At 37.3% G+C, this 19,466-nt stretch overlaps 1 long non-coding RNA gene across 1 annotated transcript; it reads right to left on the bottom strand.

The window, feature by feature from the left end:
- Positions 1–1,055: 1,055 nt before the first annotated feature.
- On the bottom strand, positions 1,056–15,514 carry LOC118711548. Its single transcript, XR_004985739.1, has 3 exons — positions 15,504–15,514; positions 2,255–2,257; positions 1,056–1,317 (listed from the first exon to the last, which is right to left on the bottom strand). It is a non-coding gene; the product is annotated as an uncharacterized LOC118711548 (long non-coding RNA).
- Positions 15,515–19,466: the final 3,952 nt, after the last annotated feature.

Raw genomic sequence — 19,466 nt, 5'->3', positions numbered from 1 at the left:
TTCATAGAACTGGCAGCACCGTGGGTTTGTTCACACCAGCATCACCACAAACACACGAGGGACCATGTGTGAGCCCTGACAGCCCGCTTTTCTTTCTGGGATGCCAGTGCCTGGTGTAAGCTCTGACTAGCTCGCATCCTGTCCAGGGGGGCTGTGGAGCCCCCTGCACCCAGCTCAGGACTGGGACCCCAGCCGCCGCCTCCCCGCACTGAGGCGCCTTTACTCCAGAGATCGTGGTTAGTGGGGATCACTGACCATTTGGGCTATTTGTTCTTTCCTCTTCCCACACTTTCATTCCCTCTCTCAGGTTCTAATTCACAGATGAAGAGCGAGCAGGAGCGCTAGGCCCGCCCCCACCAGCACCTCCACAGAAGAAGCAGGAGCCCAGGCCCAGGGCGCCCAGGTCAGCTCCACTCACCACGGCTCCTGAGAAAGCTCCGGGTCGGTAAGTCCTAAGTATTTTACTTCCAAGATTCCTAAAGGTTGTCATGGAAGGACGTCTTGCAGCCTCAATAACCACAGGCCCCATCCGGTCTACACCCACACCCGGTTTGTAAAGGAGAGGCCGCTGCAGAAGCCCTGGGCCAGGTGAGGCCTGCAGGCGTTTCTATCCATAGAATGAGCCCGCAGGTCAGCAATGCCTGATGCTGTGATGAAAAGGTGGTTTGGGAGGTCACTAAACAATAGGAGTTTTTCTCTTCCATTATGATCTTATGGGACCACCTTTGTATCGGGGGACATTGCTGATAGAAGGTGATTAGTGGTGCATGAGTGTACTCTCCTGATAGAACGGGGCAGAGGTCCGCCTGGGCAGGGAATCCCACTCTGACACATTTTGGGTTGACTAAGTAAGCTCTCTGTGTCTTAATTTCCCCTTTAATAATATGGCAGTAATGATAGTACAACCTCATAGAACTATTAAAAAGAGGTCATTTTAAAAGCCTTTTAGAACTCTCTGTGATTCAGAAAGTCAAAGGTACTCATTTGAAATCATTTCAATTTTTGGTCATATTCACTTCCATTAGAGAAACAGCTATCTCACAGTGATATCTTAATTTTTTATACTAAGTGTTTTATTTGTATGCTGCTGCCAGTGCGTATACAATAATCATTCTTATGAAATAGAAATTCATGAAAATTCAGAGAGGTAGACGTTAAGGACTGACAAAAGCAGAAGTTTGAATGGTATGGCACATGTTATAGGGTAAGCTTTTTGTACAGGCTTCAGATTTAGCTTTCTTTGAGTATCCACCGGTTCAAGAAAAGTGGTTTAGAACACCTTCAAAATTCGTTTTACTACAAAAAAGAACAAACTTTCTTGGGTCTGAAGGGATTGAGGTATGAGCAAGCTGATTTGTTTTGATGGCTGTGAGGAAACCTGTGTTCACATCTCTCCTCATTTTGGGTAGCATCAGGCATACATTGATTTGTAGACGGTGTTTTCTGTATACCTTCAGATCCTCTTCCCTCTGTACATCTCTGTCCGAATTTCCCCTTTATGTGAGACATCAATCATATCGCAGAGTATTGTCCATCTAATGACCTCATCTTAACTTGGTCATCTCATCTGCAAAGATCTTATTTCTTTTTTATTTTTAAAAAAATATATTTTATTGATTTTTTTCAGAGAGGAAGAGAGAGGGATAGAGAGTTAGAAATATTGATGAGAGAGAATCATCGATCATCTGCCTCTTGCACACCCCCTACTGGGGATGTGTCCGCAACCAAGGCACATGCCCTTGACCGGAATCGAACCCGGGACTCTTCAGTCCGCAGGCTGACACTCTATCCACGGAGCCAAACCGGTTTCGGCAAATATCTTATTTCCATGTAAGATTGCATTCACAAATACTGGGGTTAGCATGTTAATATCTTTCAGGGAAAGACAATTCAACCTATCACAATATGTAATATAACTTATTGTCTATAGCAACAACATATTGTTTCAATGAAAGCATCTTTAAGTACACTCCATATCACCAATCTAGAAAGAAAATTAGGTTCCTCTTAAAGGTACTTTCTCACTCATGGTTAAAAATATCTCTATCTTGAAGAAATAGAATAAATGTGTTTTTCTTTTATTTATACCCACTCAAAAGAATACCTATCATCAAAGAATCAGCAAATTTGAAAATCTATTTTGTATAAATGGAAAATGTACAAAGCATGAGAAGAGAGAGTGTCATCATTATTAAAGAAAGATATAATTTCACATTTCAAATACTATTTGTAGATGTTTTATATGAGCTATTACCAGCTATAAGCCACTGGTTATTATTTATACTTCACAATATGACACATACAGTAATATTTTAGATCAGGGCCTTAGTAATTAAATAAGATTTAGTTCAGTTATTTGCCCTTGTGTTTTTGCAGTACTTTGTTATAGTTGGTAACATGTTCACTTTTCAGAAACCTATCGTGACCTTTGGACAAATTGTAATGTTTTGTTAACCCTAATTCAATTCTCATTATACACAAATTGAGTAAACATACCGTAGCCAATCTGTGTATATCCTAGGTTAAATATTCTAGATTGAATATAAAAACAACACTAGAAGTTCTGATATTTTTCTTCCTGATGAAAGGCATTTCCTCCGATATGGATGATCACATTTTGGTACTGAAGTAAGAGGATTTTTACAGGTTACATCCACTAATACAAAATCCTACATATGTATCAATTTAGATCAGACGGAGGAAGTGTCTTTTATCTAGTAGCATCATTTGTAGCCATAGCATTTTTATGGACTGTACATTAAGGGAACCACAAAAGCCAACCAAATGTTCTGAGCTCTGCCCTAACCCTAAATACACCTGAGCACCTATATTTCTGTAGGCTCTTTCTATAACAGTTTTTGTTTACTAATATAAACTCAAAACAAACAAAACAAACAAAAAAAACTTGTCCCTGGAACACATCACTTCAGGCACACAGCATGCAGGAATTCCTTTGAAGTACTCTTAGTGCAGTAAACAGATTCTCCATATTTACTTGCCTCCTAAACAGCTATTTTTAATCATCTCCTTACTTTAAGGCATTGGGGGGGATAATTTAATTTTAATTGTTTTGTTTTCAGGTCCAATGGGTACACATTTAAAGCCAGAATGCTTTTCATGCCTGTGTACATGAAATGATGCCCAGCTCAGTGAAACATAATGAAGAAATAATTCTGGCCCTCTCATTTAGTATGTTGATGTGCTGAAGAAATTTGAAGTCATAGTTCAATAAGTCATAAAATATGAAAGTACTGTGCCAGACGTCTTGTCAGCAAACTTAAAATATGGGTCCTATAACCCAATATATGCATCACAACCGTGGGACACCGAAAACACAGGGAGGAAACATTATGATACATTTATCATTTATACTGCATGCGAGGTTAGGACCCCTAGCTTTCTTATGATGGCTCCACTTGAGTGCCGTAGGAATAAATGTAGCTCAGCGCTCCTTCCCCTTCACAGTTATGCATTGCGCCGTAACAGATCAGCCAGCCAGAGACCCTTTTCACTCAGGCAGAAATGAAATATCAGGGGCCATAACAACACTGTGCCTCTTCCACAGTATGTTTCCTTAAACTATGCACCGTGTGCAGGTGATCCTTTATATAATATATAAACAGTACTTTCCTATGCTTTCAGAAGTCCCCCCAGTCACATTAATATCTGTAGGAACTCTTAAGCTGACTTCACCAAATATATCAAACCGAAGTCAGGGAGCATTCGGTATGATTGCTGGATTTCGGAATTATTATGAGATATTAGCCATGATTCAGAGGCCTTCAGTGTGGTCAAAGAAGGCAAAAGGGGACAAGGAAGCATTTTTCTTCAGGAGCTGTCCTAGGAAACAATTTCAGTTGTTTCCATTTTTTGATAACGTGCTGCTGATTCCTTCTGGTCTTCCCCAGAAGGTGTTTTCCACAGCAGCCCCAGGGGCCGGGACTCCTAGCACTGAATGCCTGCGTCAGGTTGCTAAGGGGACTTTCCCTCCACTATTCCCCTAAGACGAGTCCGGCTGGGAGGTTTGTTAATGGAGTTTCCCTGCACAAGGTGCATCCACGTTTCATTTGCAATCTCTTGGTAAATGTGTTACATTTTCCATTCAATTCATGGGCTGTAGGTATGTAAATGTCATTCCTATTGTTGCTGTGGGAGTTCTAAGACTCATTCTTCTTTAATTATTTGTAGGATGTGACTTATTTAAAGGTATTAATGAGATCAGGAAAAAAACATAGGCTGGAAAAAATGACCTTTCACAGAGAAATTTTCATCAATGATTTTTTTTTAAAGATGATATTTCAGTGGGGCCTAAGGAGACAGTGGATCTCAAGGGTTTTACATATATAATAAATATGCCAACATAGAAATCAGATTCAACATACTGATTTTGCTAATAAAGCAGCAGAAGAAGTTTCTTTATTTGCCAGGTACAAAATGCTTCTGTTTGTAGTATTTGACAATTGTAGACAAAGGCCTGTATTATAAAATATAGTGGCAATATTGATTCATATCTTTGAATTTTACAATGCAATAACCTTTTGTGAAAATATTTTTTTAAATTATGTCTGGCTATTTTAAATAATTTAACTCATTATGTATTTTTTATTTGATGTTTAACTTTCTCTCTTTGTCACATTTAATGGGATCAATAAGCATTATGCCAAGGAATACCGTCTGAGTGCAGTATACTGTACATAATGTCAGTGAACTCAACACAAACTGGTCTTTAGGTAATACAAGTTTCCTGTTATTCACAGGTAATAAACTTTCCTCAAGCTATCCAACACAAAGAAAATAACTCCCAATAAATTTTTATTAGTCATTTAAAATTTTAGTATATGCAAAATGTTAAAATGCATTATATTAAATATAAAAACTTTGACAAAAATGTTACCAGATGGAGTTTATCCCCTTAAAATGAATCCGCTTTAGAAAGCTGTTTCAGTGAAAAATGTGTGAGATTAACTGACACAAATGTATTCATTTATCTGATTTACATATATAATGTCAGGCCATTGTTCCTTTTTATCTTTTGGTACACCAAAAAAATCATTTGGTAGAAACTTACAGCTTAACAGGTACTTAAAAAAAAATCACTCATTTTTCTGAAATTGCAATGGAATAAATTGAATATATGGAAAATATTGGAATATATATATATATATATATATATATATATATATATAAAATCAGTGGTGGCTAATACTTACTTGCTCTAAACAGTTATTGAGCTGCATATTTATCTTCTCATACATTTCCACAGGTGTGTTTTAATAATAATTTGAAGTCTGATATAAGGACATTCTTTCTTTAAAGTATCAAGACATCCTCATATTAACTTCCTAAAGTAATTGCATGCTCTCTTGACTAGCCACTCTGACTCTTGCTATGCTTTCGCCTTTGAATTGATCTTCATTAATTCATTTAAAAAAATATATATTTTATTTTATTTTATTTTATTTTATTTTATTTTATATTATTTTATTCTATTCTTTATTGAGGTATTACATATGTGTCTTTAGCCTCCCTTTCCCCCCCCCCCCCATTACCCCTCACTCGTGCCCTCACCTCCCTAGCGTCGTGTCCCAGTAATCCCACTTCTACCACTTCTAGGAATATATCCCAAGAAACCAGAAACCCCAATCAGAAAGGATATATGCTCCCCTATGTTCATAGCAGCACAATTTACAATAGCTAAGATTTAGAAACAGCCTAAATTCCCATCAACAGATGGGTGGATTAAAAAACTGTGGTACTTGTACACAATAGAATACTATGCTACTGTAAAAAGGAAGGAACTCCTTTCATTTGCAATAGCATGGATAGACCTGGAGAGAATTATGCTAAGTCGTAAATATATATATATATTTTTAGTATTTTCTCTGCATGGGTACTGGAACCATGGGAGAGAATGGTGATTAACAGTGATATGGCCCTGTCGTAATGAGCTTACATTTCTGGTGCCTTTGTGACATTTCTAAATCTTAGGGAAATTACCTGTAAAATTCTTTATAGGTCATATAACTAAAACTTCATTTTTTAAAAGCTGGCTAATGAAGGATCATCATTTTTCACTTTACTTTCCAATCATATTAAAATCTTTTAATTTGACAAACATTTGAATAGGAATTAGTCACACATATAATTTATTTGCACCATTATTCTATTATTATTATTATTTTTAATTTCTAAAAAAACTAAGCCTCTTTGTAATGCTATGACTTTTCCTTCTCAATCCAAGTGCTAATGTGGTTTCTACCATAGGTTTTCATTTAGGATGCTCACCCTGCCCATTGCCCTAGAGATGCCCCAGGGGGTTACTGATACTGTGCCCTGTTTCATTCTGTTCCTATACTCAATTAGAAGGTCCTTGAGATGTGAGATGTGTCACAGAAAACATTTACTGAGCAGGTCAAACTGGTAAGGAAGACTTTACTCAGGCCAATGCAATGAGGGTCTAGATACTAATTCAGCTCCACTGCAGCATAAAGCCGAAGATTTTAGAGCCTGAGGTGAGCTATTGGAGTAGCACTAGAGCATATTAGTGGGGGAGTTTGAACAATGACATTTGGCCATCTGTGTTTGCTATTTGGTACTCATCCAAGTCAAGCTTCCAGCCTTCTATAAAGATCAGGAAATAGAGGCAATATTTTTCTTAATGATTACATTTCAAAGGGATGGCTCCCAAATCCTGGGGAAAGACAGACATTATGGGTTGTACAACTGGCCAGAGGCTGGGAGAAGGTTTTCATTGCAAAGCAGCACAGAAAGTGTTTGAAATTGCAAGTTTTCTAAAGTACATGCTCTAAGAAAGAAAGACCAGTGATATAGTCAGGAAGAAACCCATCTAGAGTTTAGTCCAGCTGAGGGGAACCTGAAGGCACTGTTGGTCAGTTTCCATAATGGATTCTATCATGTCTGTGAAAATGTCTCTCCAAAATGGCTAGTGCCCTACTTTAATTTGAACCCCAGCATTCTCTACCTGGTTTAAAATATTGATAGAATTGTTAAAGCGAGAAAAATAAATCAATATTTCAAAAGTAATGATAGCATTTGATCCTGTTTGGAATAATCTCGCAGATAATAATAATTACAGAGGAACTCATTGTTAACTACTTAGTAATTCTACCAGTTGATTAAAAATGGAGTGTGAAGTTCCTGTACACGGTGGGATGATATGAAACCATATAAATATACTTTGAATCAGCTGTTTGTTTTTCTTTTTCTTTCTTTTTTTGTGGAAAGAAGGTATGGGAGTTACAGAGCCATTTTCCAAATCCTCATCTTCTATCTTTGAAGGTTTAATAAAAGGAAGACATTTCAATCCAATTAGGTAGGTCTTCAAGGATCAGGATGTCAGCCAGAGGGCATTTCAAAGATAGCAGACTCAAAATCCACTGAAGGTAGGACGTTGCATCTAATAGAAGAAACTAAGGCAGTGAGAAGGAAAATATGTGAATTTAACATAATAGCTCATTCTCTTCAGGGAACTGAATTTGGAAAGCAAGGAATTAGAACTCATTTTACTGGGAACCTCTGAGATTTATACTGTATCTCCACCACAACTAGGCCAGTACTGAATAAATAATATATAGTGAACAGTGGTTGATTTTTCTTTTCACTAGAGTAATACAAGGCTAAATGGGTTAATAAAGACAAATGTTAATATAAAAATGATTTGGGGGAAAATTCTATTATTGAGATGTAATACTCAAAAAGTGATAATCACTATAGGTAGAAAAGGACCTCAATGTTGCTCACGCATTTATGGTAAGGTATACGAATATTACGACAACATTATAGGGTCAAGAGAATAATAATACTATTTAGGTTTGGGGTACTATGCCAAGTCAATAATTACTTTAAGTCTCACAGCAAAACACTACATTAAAAATTCATAAATGATGTCGAAACCTGTTTGGCTCAATGGATAGAGCGCGGCTTGGGGACTGAAGGGACCCAGGTTCGATTCTGGTCAAGGGCATGTACCTTGGCTGCGGGCGTGTCCCCAGTAGGGGGTGTGCAGGAGGCAATTGATCGACGACTCTCTCTCATCGATGTTTCTAACTCTCTATCTCTCTCCCTTCCTCTCTGTACAAAATCAATAAAATATATTAAAAAATAAAAATAAAAAAAATAAAAATTCATAAATGAGGTAACAGAGGTGTGGGGAGACTAAATAACTTACTAGTAGTCACAGAACTATTGATAATATATTTGTATTAGTTGTCAACAGTTGAATGTACTTTGACCATCATACAGAATACATTGCAATTTGAATTCCAGCATACCAAATTCTAACCTTGAAGACAGAAGTAAATCTGGATACTGTTAAAACTTGACACTGAAGCCCTTCTCTTTTCTCTCTTGTCCTACAAACAATTCAACATCCATTCCCCTTAATTCTATAGTTAATATATATTAAACATCCAAATTACTCTGCACCATCATTTCTGCTGCCATACAGTTTAGACATACCATCACCTCATACCTGGATTAGCCTCCTTACTTCTTCCCCATCTCTATGGCTTACGACCAGATTTCTGGGGCCCTAGATCAGTGTTTTTCAACCTTTCTTGGGCAAAGGCACACTTGTTTCATGAAAAAAATCACGAGGCACACCACCATTAGAAAATGTTAAAAAATTTAACTCTGTGTCTATATTGACTATATATAAAGTAATTCTCTTGAATAGGAATCAAATAAACACAAAGAAAGTATTTTATAATTACTTTATTATGAAATATTAAGTAAACAAAATAGTGAAAAATTATAAAATGCTTGTCTTGTCTGCACCTACGGCACACCAGGCAATATCTCGCGGCACACTAGTGTGCCGCGGAACAGCGGTTGAAAAACGCTGCCCTAGATAGATAGATAGATAGATAGATAGAGAAAGGAGAAAGCTATCTCTGCTTCTCCAGGTAAGCCAGTTCCTCGTAAGCAGTGTACCAGGTACGTGCAGCCATATCAAAGAACCCAGGCAATACCAGAAGAATGACACAGCAAAGACAAAAAAATTTGTTGAGATATAACGCGTTCTTACTGCTAGAAGATATTAAATGTTGAGTGTGTTTCTGCATGTACCCATAGAGAAAATGGGGTTTTCTAGGTACAACAGCTTTTTTCCATGAGTTCTTTTTTAATCCCTCTCATAAATTTTCTTGCTCTATCTTTTGAATTTTTGTTTTGCTATGTTACATTTTTTCCCTAACAAATCGCAATTATTGGGGAGGAAAAAAGCCAAAAAACAGGTGTAAAGAATTACAGAGTAATTGAGTATGTGGAGTCCCATGTGTTTTCTGTTTTGATTTGTTTTATTTCTACAAGTCTGGAAAAGTTTCACAGCAACCTTTGTAACTTAACCCCAAGCTTCTCTCTTTCCCTTTGATCTCCCTTAGTTGGGTCTATTGAGAACTGGAATTTGAATTTAATTATTTCATTGTCGACGAGAATTTTCATTATTTCAGAAGAAAAGATTTGAGATACAAAATTCTGAGTCTATTTGAGGAGTTGATTTCTCAAAGGACCTCTATCTCTTCTAAAACAAACAATGTGATCAACATTAAAATCACACACACAAAACTTAACAAGGGTTTTAAATAGTAAAAGTGATTTTACTGCAAGCATATTTTTCCTCAGTTGGAAAGAGAGTCAATTGCTAAAACTTATGATTAGCCCTAGACATTATTCCTCTTTGTTCTTTAATTTCATGCTAATTTACAGGTATCATAGCTGGACAAATCCTCATTTAAAATATCACTTTAAATGTTGAAAGAAGATTTTTTTTGGGTGGGGGGGGGGAGTTTACTATGATCTTAATCCAGGAAACCAGTCTCAAAGAGGGTACCACTTAAAATGTCAGTAGTTGCATATATATTCTATTTTTAAAAAATATATTTTTATTGATTTCAGAGAGGGAGAGAAGATAGAAACATCAGTGATGATAGAGAATCCTTGATGGGCTGCCTCCTGCATATCCCCCACTGGGGGTTGAATCCACAACCCAGGCATGTGCCCTAGACCAGAATCTAACCTGGGACCCTTCAGTCTGCAGGCCAACTCTCTGTCCACTGAGCCAAACTGGTTAGGGGGATATGTATTCTTGTGATTAATATATAAAAAACAAGGGGGAATGTAATTTGAAAAAGGATCTCATTTGAAGACAACTTCTAAAATTAGATAGTTGAGGTATCTGGCCTCATTTTAGACAGAATAATTTTTAGACTTTCTTTAAGAGTTTATTGAAATATTTGCCTAAAACACAAACATCGATTACCGAAGGACTGCAGTTAACTCAGAGGAAGGCTAACTCCTGTCCTTGGACGGGGCTGCCAAGACTCCTCAGTGCCTTTCGTCTAATCACCAGAGCTGGCTGGGCTCCCACAGACAGCAGCTAAAGCTCCAGGGAGATGTGTCAGCTGTGGGGGTTGCCACTGAGAACTCTGGGATCTAAACCCCAAGATTGCTCCCCCAGCCTAGAGCACCAGAACTGAGAAGGGGGCCCATGCAACATCTGGCTGTGAAAAGAAGCAGAGTTGCTGTCTGCCAGGAAGAGACATATGAGAAAGCACTCACCCTCTTAAAGGGCCAGTGCACGAAACGTGGTGCAGCTACTCACCTTGGGCTTTGGGAGAAGGAGGGCAGAGGGGACTGCAACTGTGTGAGCAGAAACCAGAGTTGCGGGCTCCAGGGTTAGAGCTCAGAAGGCAGATACTCCAGTCTCCCGTGCTGAGCCATTCTCTCATACTGCCGAGGACATTAGCCAACACAGAGCTGTCTGGCGTGAGTGAATCACAGTTATACCTATTTCTTTTATCAGATCGACATGTCATTTGTCAGAGAATATATTTCTTTTGGAATGTACAATATTAGCCAGCCTTGCCCTGGTTGGTGTGGCTCAGTTGATTGGAGCATCATCCTGTGTACCCAAGGATGGTGGATTCGATTTCTAGTCAGGGCACATACCCAGGATTCGGGTGCCATCCCTGTCAGAGCCAGTGCAGGAGGAGTGCAGGGGGCAATTGATCAATGTTTCGCTCTCTCTGCCTCTCAGTCTCTCTCAGTTTCTCTCTCTCTCTCTCTCTCTCTCTCTCTCTCTCTCTCTCTCTCTCTCTTTCAAATTGAACAAACAAACAAATAAGAAATTAGCCACCCTAAGGCAAGCTTCCAAAGCTAGGAAAATGACTTGCTTTGCCTTTTAAAAAAATCTAGACTGAAACTTTAAAAAAAATGGGAATCCTAAGGAGGCAGAAACACTGGTAAAAGGCTGTTAAGATCCAAATGATTAATTCATTCACTACATGGACCCACGTGTATTTCCAATTTTTTTTTGTCTGTTTATTTTATATTTGTGTTCATATTTCATGGTCTTTATTCTCAAGGTCACTTCACTTGTTAAACTTCTCTAGGTCCAGCCATACGGAGCAATGTGAACATTAGTTGTCATGTTCCTAGAAGGTGCAGTGTCACCTTATAAAGCATTTTTATAACCCAGTGCAATGGGGAGATCGTATAATTCAAGAAATGTGCAAACTGCCTCACAGGGTTTTATGTGTTTTCTTTCGTCAACTTTTTTTTTAATATTACTTAATTAGTAATATTAATGGCCCCAAAGTGGCTTTTGGAGGCTCCTAATAGTTAACTTAAATAGATTTTGTTGGCATCAGCCATGTGGAAAAACACTGCAGTTTTTGGTGTTATAATGAAGATAAGTAAAACACTCTCCCTTTCCTCAAACACTTTTAATTTGGTAAAAAAATAAAAAAATAAAAAGTTGAATGTAGGTACATAAATCAAGTCAGACATCAAAAAAGTAACAGCAAAGAGAGGCAAATAGTGCTAAGTAGCATAGCACAGGAAAATTAGATATAGATAGTGAGTTTAACTTTTCCCACTCAGTGGTATTAGCTGGTTCCTTGCGGTGATAAAAATCATTCTTTCCTCTGTTCTCTCTGAGTCCATGCCTTCGTTTGGAATTGTTCTTCAAATATATAACCACACACTGGTACACTGGTACCGTGTTGAGCATGGTTTTACAGGCTGATTCCCATTATTGAGGACAGATGTTACACACACTTAGTTTCCCCATTCTGACATCTTTGTATTAGTGTTCATCCATTAGCATGTATCCCATTAGCTTTGCATCGTAGAACTGATACAGAACTCTAGGAGGTTATTTATTTACTTCACATCCTCTTCCTTGATAGTCACATCTACGTCAATAGATCTGTGAAGGATTATAAAATACCCATTTTCCTCAGCTCCTTAGTTTACAAATTAGGAAACAAAGACCTAATGCTTTATCTAGAACTCTAAATTACCTTTTCATACTCTCAACACAGTGTATTTTCATGCTGTCAGAACAAGTCTTATCTTCTGGCTGATCAAGCTCATGAACTCAAATCCTGGATTTCCAAATATATTTAGAAAAACTACACGTAATGAATGTATGGTGCACAGTAGACTTATTTCTTCCATACTTAAAAGAATTCCAGTGAAATAATAATTTAGTACTTATAAAATGTTACTATTGATACATCTTTATATACAGAACTTATTCCTAATAAAAGAGGCACTATTTTAGAATTCTGCAGGAAAGTTTGCTATATGTTCTTTCATTAAAATGGGCATCTTAAATTGGTCAACTCTTTATGTGATTTCAGGGTAGAAAAGAAGTAAGAATAAGCCCAAATGTCTATGCATATTTGTGAGTTTTCTTCTTAATATTTTAGTCATGGGATCAGTTATGATAATATTTCTCCCAGTGTCTAAGTCACACATATACTGAGTGGCCAGATTATTATGATCTCTCTATATATATATTAGAGGCCCAGTGCACGAATTTGTGCGTGGGTGGGGTCTGGCCAGCTTGGCCAGAGGGAAGGGACATGGGTGGTTGGCTGGCCTGCTTGCTGGTCGAACTACTGGTCAAGGGGACAATTTGCATATTAGCCTTTTATTATATAGGATATACACTGAGTGGTCAGATTATTATGTATTTAGAGATTATCACTTAGAGAATTAAATACATTTGGTTTTATTTAGAATGAAACTAAATGGTTTAAAGATTTAGTGATATTAATTTTATATTTGTTCACACAGCTATGTCATTACTCACTAAAGGTCTGGTGCACAACATTCATGCACTGGGGGAGTGGGTGGGGGAAGCCTGGCCTGTGCCCTATCACAGTCTGCGACCTCTTGGGGGATATCCAATTGCCAGCAGGGAGTTAACCTAAGCCTGCAGTGGGACATACCCTGGGTGTCCTTAGCACTTTCATGAAGGTGGCAGAGGCTTCTTTTACTGCTGTTGCACTCGCCAGCTGTGAGCCCAGCTTAGAGCTTCTAGATGAGTGGTGCTACCCCTGGGGGAGTGCCCTGACCATGAGGGGGCAGCTCCTGTGTTGAGCATCTGCCCCCTGGTGGTCAGTGCACATTATAGTGACGAGTTGTTCCTCTACTTGGTTGATTTGCATATTAGGATTTTATTATATAGGATTATGCAAAAATTAGAAACTGAATATTAAGTAGGTTCCTATTTCTTTTTCTGAAGGATTTAATTTGATAAAGGAAATCAAGTATTGGAGTGGGTTTAATACTCTTGGGGTCTCATACTTTCTGTAAGTTACCTTGGTCCATTAATGTCAGCTAAATGAGTATCCATTTCCTTATTTGATAATCAACAGGCTTGCACAACTTTTCAGTAGTACTTTAACCAATATAACCATGATTAGTAAACATCTACAGACCCCTGTAATAAGCTAGACTCTGAGTCTAGAGGAACAAAAAGGAATGAATCTGCCACTATCAGATTCATGCTTGTTAAGGTCCATGCTTGTTGCAGAGGAATGAGGAAGAACCATCCCATATGGAGGCACACTGGCCTCCCAAACCTTGTTTCACAAGCTGGTAATCATATTTCAGGATCTGGTAATAAACTTTGAATGTCCAGAAGTTAAATTTATCAGCTCACCCGCCGATAACCAGTCTCCTGGGAATCTGATCTATTAATAAAACTCACAGTATTGATGTATGAATCAGAGGGATGATTTATTAATTTAGAGCAAGCATATCACCAATAAATCAAATGCAATGTTTAACTTAATTGGCCCATCCAATTTTTCTCTATTGAAGACAACTGAAGGGCAGCTTGTTGAACACTAACTAAAGAGTAGTATTTGGCATCTTTTTAAAGGTATTCAATTACATAGTGAACAAAAATGATATCATGAGTTTATATGCCTAAAAACAGATGGTCCACAAACTCTTTGTACCTAGCTATTGGGACTAAAAAGTCTGTGCCAGCTGACCTAAGTAGTATGCTATTGGTCTAGTTGATTTAAATGATAACACAAGTTCCTTTTATTTGGTGACACTTTACAGACCATACTTTGGATTGCCCTAGTAGAGAGCACCATCTTAAGCGAAGCAATGGAGACACAGTGATAGTCATTTCCAACTTTACACCTGTTTTGCCATCCTTCCCACTTAAAATCCTTTACCTGTTAAGAAAGTTCTTTATCAAGCAGGGTACTTCAAAATGTTTAGTAATATTGTTTTATCATAGCAGTCACATTCCAGACATACTTTCCCATAGCTATACCAATTCCATGCAACCTAATAGAGACACTTGCCAGATTTCTTCACCTTCGGTGGCCATTAGTATCCTTTCATATCCCCAAATTCCAGCTGCTAGCCTCGCAACTTGCCCCTTGGTACCTTTTATGTCCTCCACAGTTCTCTCTGCCCAAGCACACTAGAAGAGGAGAGCAGGCTTGAAGTGCTGGAAATTAACACCCAGTGGGAACCCTTGTCAGCTAACTCAGACATGAGCTACTAAAGAATTCTCATCCCGTCCCTCATTTTGATAAGTGTTGGGCCTATGTGTGGAATTGTTTTCCAGAATTCTTCAGCAGAATTGAGTTTCCTTTGCTCACAGAGGTATCTTGCTTACAATGTTTATTGCTTTCTTCTGTTCCCTGCTTCATTTCTCTGTGCTCCCACTAGTGCTCACAAATCACTTCCCAAGTCATCCATTTGCACTCTATTTGTCTCAGGTCTTCTTCTGGGAGAACCAATATTAGGAAACATGAAACCCACCTATTCACAAATAACCCACTGAGTTATTTCTATCAGTGAGTAGTTTTAAGTGTTTTTCTTTTCTTTTTTTCTAACTTAAGAAGTTATTTTCAGGGGTTCTTCACAATGTGTTTTGTGTGCTGGCTTTCAAATCTAGTTCAGGTAAAGCACATAAATGTAAAATATCAAAGGACCCTTCCACATAGGATTTAGATAATGGTGTTTTAGACACTCAGAAGGTAAGATCACTAGAAACAGGTGGTGGTTAAAAGGAGCCTTTACAGATAAATGGGACTTGAGAACGCTTTGAAGATGTTTATGCATCTATGCATAGGCATGCATTTGGGAGCTAACAGACAAATTTGACTGTAGGAGAAAAAATATCCTGGGGAGTCTGCAGATTTGAAAAGCGAAAAAGACACATTGGAAGAGCTACAGAAAAAAGACCTAGGAATAAAGCAACCAGTATGCAACACAGGCAACTGATGGAATTTATAATAAAGAAATAATGCTACAGTGCAGGTACCTAAATGCAGGAGCAGTTTATAGCATTGGCATGATCGTAAGGAGAGAAGCTGGGGGGAAAGACAGGCGTTATTTTCTTGTTAAAACTGTAGAGCAGAAACATTTTCCCCCCAAGTCACTCTATACCTAAGCATGTCAATGTCACAATGCGAGGGAGCAGGCACGTTGTAGGAGGCATGGATTATATTGGACAAAGGAAATGAGATGGACTGGGAAGATAGGCAAAGACTGTCTTCAAGCAACAAGACACCAAGAAGACACTAAATGGAGATGAAAGCATGTGTACATCACACATCACCGCCTATTCAAAAAGTTGTTCTCACCCAAGTTTAAGAACAAAAAATAAATACTCAGCCATGAAGATGGTTTTGGCATCTTGGGATTAAATTAGCAAAGCAGGCCATGATTCCAGAGACTAGGTGTATGGAAAAGGTTCCTCCTTCCCTCCCCCCGCCCAAGAACTCAGACACTGGGAAGCAAACAGAGAAAGTTGGGGTGAGAATCTAAGTTCAGAAGCACAACACATGTCCATATTCCCTGAACAAAAAGAAAAGCCAGGGCAATATCAGAAACTGAGAAATGAAGTTTAAGATAGAAGTCTGGAATGAAACTATGATTTCATATACTGTGATTTTACGTAAAACGTAGAATATTTTATTCATTCACGGGAAGACTTATAAAGCATTCTATCCCCTTCAGGTATAATGTGTGCATTTAAAAGTGAAATAGGTATAAAACACGTATCATTATACTGTTCTGATAGCGAAGAGGTGATAGAAGAGTGATGTGGTGAGCTGTGTGATTTATAGCTCATGCAAGAGACAGACTGTCTGGATTTGTCTTAGCTTTGCCAGTAGGGAGTTGTTTCGATTCTCCAAACCTAGTACTTATTTGATAACTACAACTAATAATAGCACATGCCTATTGGGGTTTTGGGATTTATAAAAAACAATATATACAGAGTTCCTACCACAAAGCGTAATATCTATCTATGTCTATCAGCAAAAAATCACCTACAGTGAAAGGGAGATTTGTTAGCTTGCTGCAGTAGGTGAGCTTTGTTAGCTTGCTGCAATCCTCAGGAAGGAGGATTTAGAAGAGTTTTGGTTTAGGGAGTGTTTAGAGAAGTGAGGATTTGTTCTGAAATGTATGCTGTCAGTGATATGGTCAATTTTATGATTGGGGATCTTAACAATTTTTTATTTATGATTCAAAAGGAACAAAGAACCCTAGGGTTAACATACTTTACCATTTTGTTTCCCCAATATTATCCTGGGAAATGGACTTAAAATAACAGTTGTTTCAAGTGTTTTCTTCAGTCAGCCTGCTGACTGAAGGGTCCCAGGTTCGATTCCAGCCAAGGGCACATACTGAGTTGTGGATTTGGTTCCTTGTTGGTGGCATGCAAGAGGCCACCAACGATTCTCTCTCATCATTGATGATTCTATCTCTCTATTCCTCCCCCTTCCTCTCTGAAATCAATAAAATATATTTAAAATAATAATAATAATTTTAAAACATACCCTGCTAATAAAGGAACTAAAATGAGATTATTTTCTTTTGTACATATTAATTTGCTTTCTTGTTTTTTACTTACATATTTTATTATAAAAATATAATTTCACATTTTCTCTCTCTGTCTTTCTGTGTGTCTGTCTCTCACTTTTTTTCTGTTATTTGAAAACTATGTGAACTTTATTAAAACTCTGCCAATTATATTTTTTTAAAAAATTTAAAACACATTCAGGCATGGTGCAATGAACAAGAACATTATTGCATATGATATTATGGTACATATAATAATAAATAACAAAATTTGTTGGCTATTACAGACAAAGAGAAACATGACAATATAATTAAACAAGAAAAATATATATCTATTTTTGAAATTTATATTATTGATATATTTCTATCAACTAAAGTAGACAAAATATAATAGCATAGTGTCTAAGTAATAATGGGTAATATAAAGTTACCAGCAAGATTACAGTTTATCCTTAGGGTAAACAAAGTGAATAAATAAATAACATTTCAGAAGGGGAGCAGATATAGACACACATACACATACACATATGGTATACACATGAAAAATATGGGTATAAATAAAACTATAGACAATAAATACACATATAAATATCTATTTTTAAAGATTAGTGATCTGTCAAAAATAAATATAAAAATCACTGAATCTGGCATATGGGATGTAGAAGCATGTAATTGATTTATTAGATCAGATGCCTCTCCACCTAACTCCTTAACTCCCCAATAGCAAATCTGGTTCTAGGAGGAAAGCACTCTTTTACTTTTATTATTTTCATATTTTTATTGATTTCAGAGAGAAGGGAGAGAGAGATATAGAAATATCAATAATGAGAGAGAATAATTGATTGGCTGCCTCCTGCATGTCCCCTACTGGGGATCAAAACAACAAAGGAGGCATGCGCCCTTGACTGGAATTGAACCCAGAACCGGAATCCAGTCTGCAGGCACTCTACCCACTGAGCTAAATCAGCTAGGGCTCTTTTCATTTTGAAGCTCTGATGGTCAATAGGCCTCTGTTTCTGTTACTACATGTTGTATCATTACTGAAGACAGAGCAAACAATCTACTAATTTCATAAATGAAACTAGATAAAACCAGATTAGCCAGAGATTAATAGGAGAGCAAGATTTAATTACATTGATTATTTATAAACATGAACGTTGTTTAAGATTAAATGGTCACAGGTAGAACTTCGAATTACTGGAAGGGGCAGCTAGTTACCATAGTGACTACAGTATTCAGGTATGAAAAAATATAACTAATTCTCAGGTGTGGGCTGTAAGAAATAAAAACCACAGGTAATCTGCTATCTCAGAGATGAAACTTAAATATATTCAATATAAATGAAATACATGTCCCTCTTAAAAAGCTCCTATAGTTGATATTTACAATTAAAAGAATAGGATATGGTAATTGACCTTTAATAATTACATTTAATGTCACTAGTTTCCTAATTAAAATAATTAACCAGCTGGTGTGGTCCAGTGGTTGAATGTCAACCTATGAACCAGAAGGTTATGGTTCTATTCCTGGTCAGGGCACATGTCCAGGTTGCTGCTCGATCCCCAGGGAGGCAGGAGGCAGCCAATCTATGATTCTCTCTTATTGATGTTTTTATCTCTCTCCCTCTCCCTTCCTCTCTGAAATCAATAAAATGTATTAAAACATAATAATATACTGCAGATGAAAGTAGAAACTGGAAGTCAAACTTTTAGAGCCACTCAAATCGTTTTTAAATTTATAAATTACAAAATGAAAAGGCATCTGGCTGAACCACTTGTATATATTATTCTGTCTTCAAGGCATATGCCCACTTTGCATGGATAGAAGCTTTCAGAAGGAAGTTGCTGAAGAGGTAATCAGTATACACATTCACTAATTATATTACTGCAAATACCAATAACACATCCTGTTGTGGCTTCTTTAAGAACACAGAGTAGTCTCCACAATGTATTGGCCATAATGGAAACAATATTCACCTAACTGCAGAATAGAATATATATGCCCATCAATAACAATATGAATCCCTATGGTATAAACCTTTTGCATGGCCACTTATCTTCTAAATGAGTCATGAACTCAGGGATGTCCAAAACTTTTCCATAAACATGAAACATGGTGGTTGGGCTGAAGAGCTGAAAGTTCAACTGAATAAACATTTCTATTAAATGCCAATTTTGGCTGAAATATATTTAATAAAATAATTAAAGAGAGCAATTTATAATTGCTTTCTGCATTCAGAATTACCTTAGAAGACATTTACATTCTTAAGATCTGAATCATGTAGATACTTTTTAAATCTGTGCACAGGCCAAATT

Source organism: Pipistrellus kuhlii, unplaced genomic scaffold (genome assembly GCF_014108245.1).
Source record: "Pipistrellus kuhlii isolate mPipKuh1 unplaced genomic scaffold, mPipKuh1.p scaffold_m20_p_8, whole genome shotgun sequence".
In the NCBI taxonomy this organism is placed as follows: domain Eukaryota; kingdom Metazoa; phylum Chordata; class Mammalia; order Chiroptera; family Vespertilionidae; genus Pipistrellus; species Pipistrellus kuhlii.
This window is presented reverse-complemented; position numbering and strand designations above follow the sequence as displayed.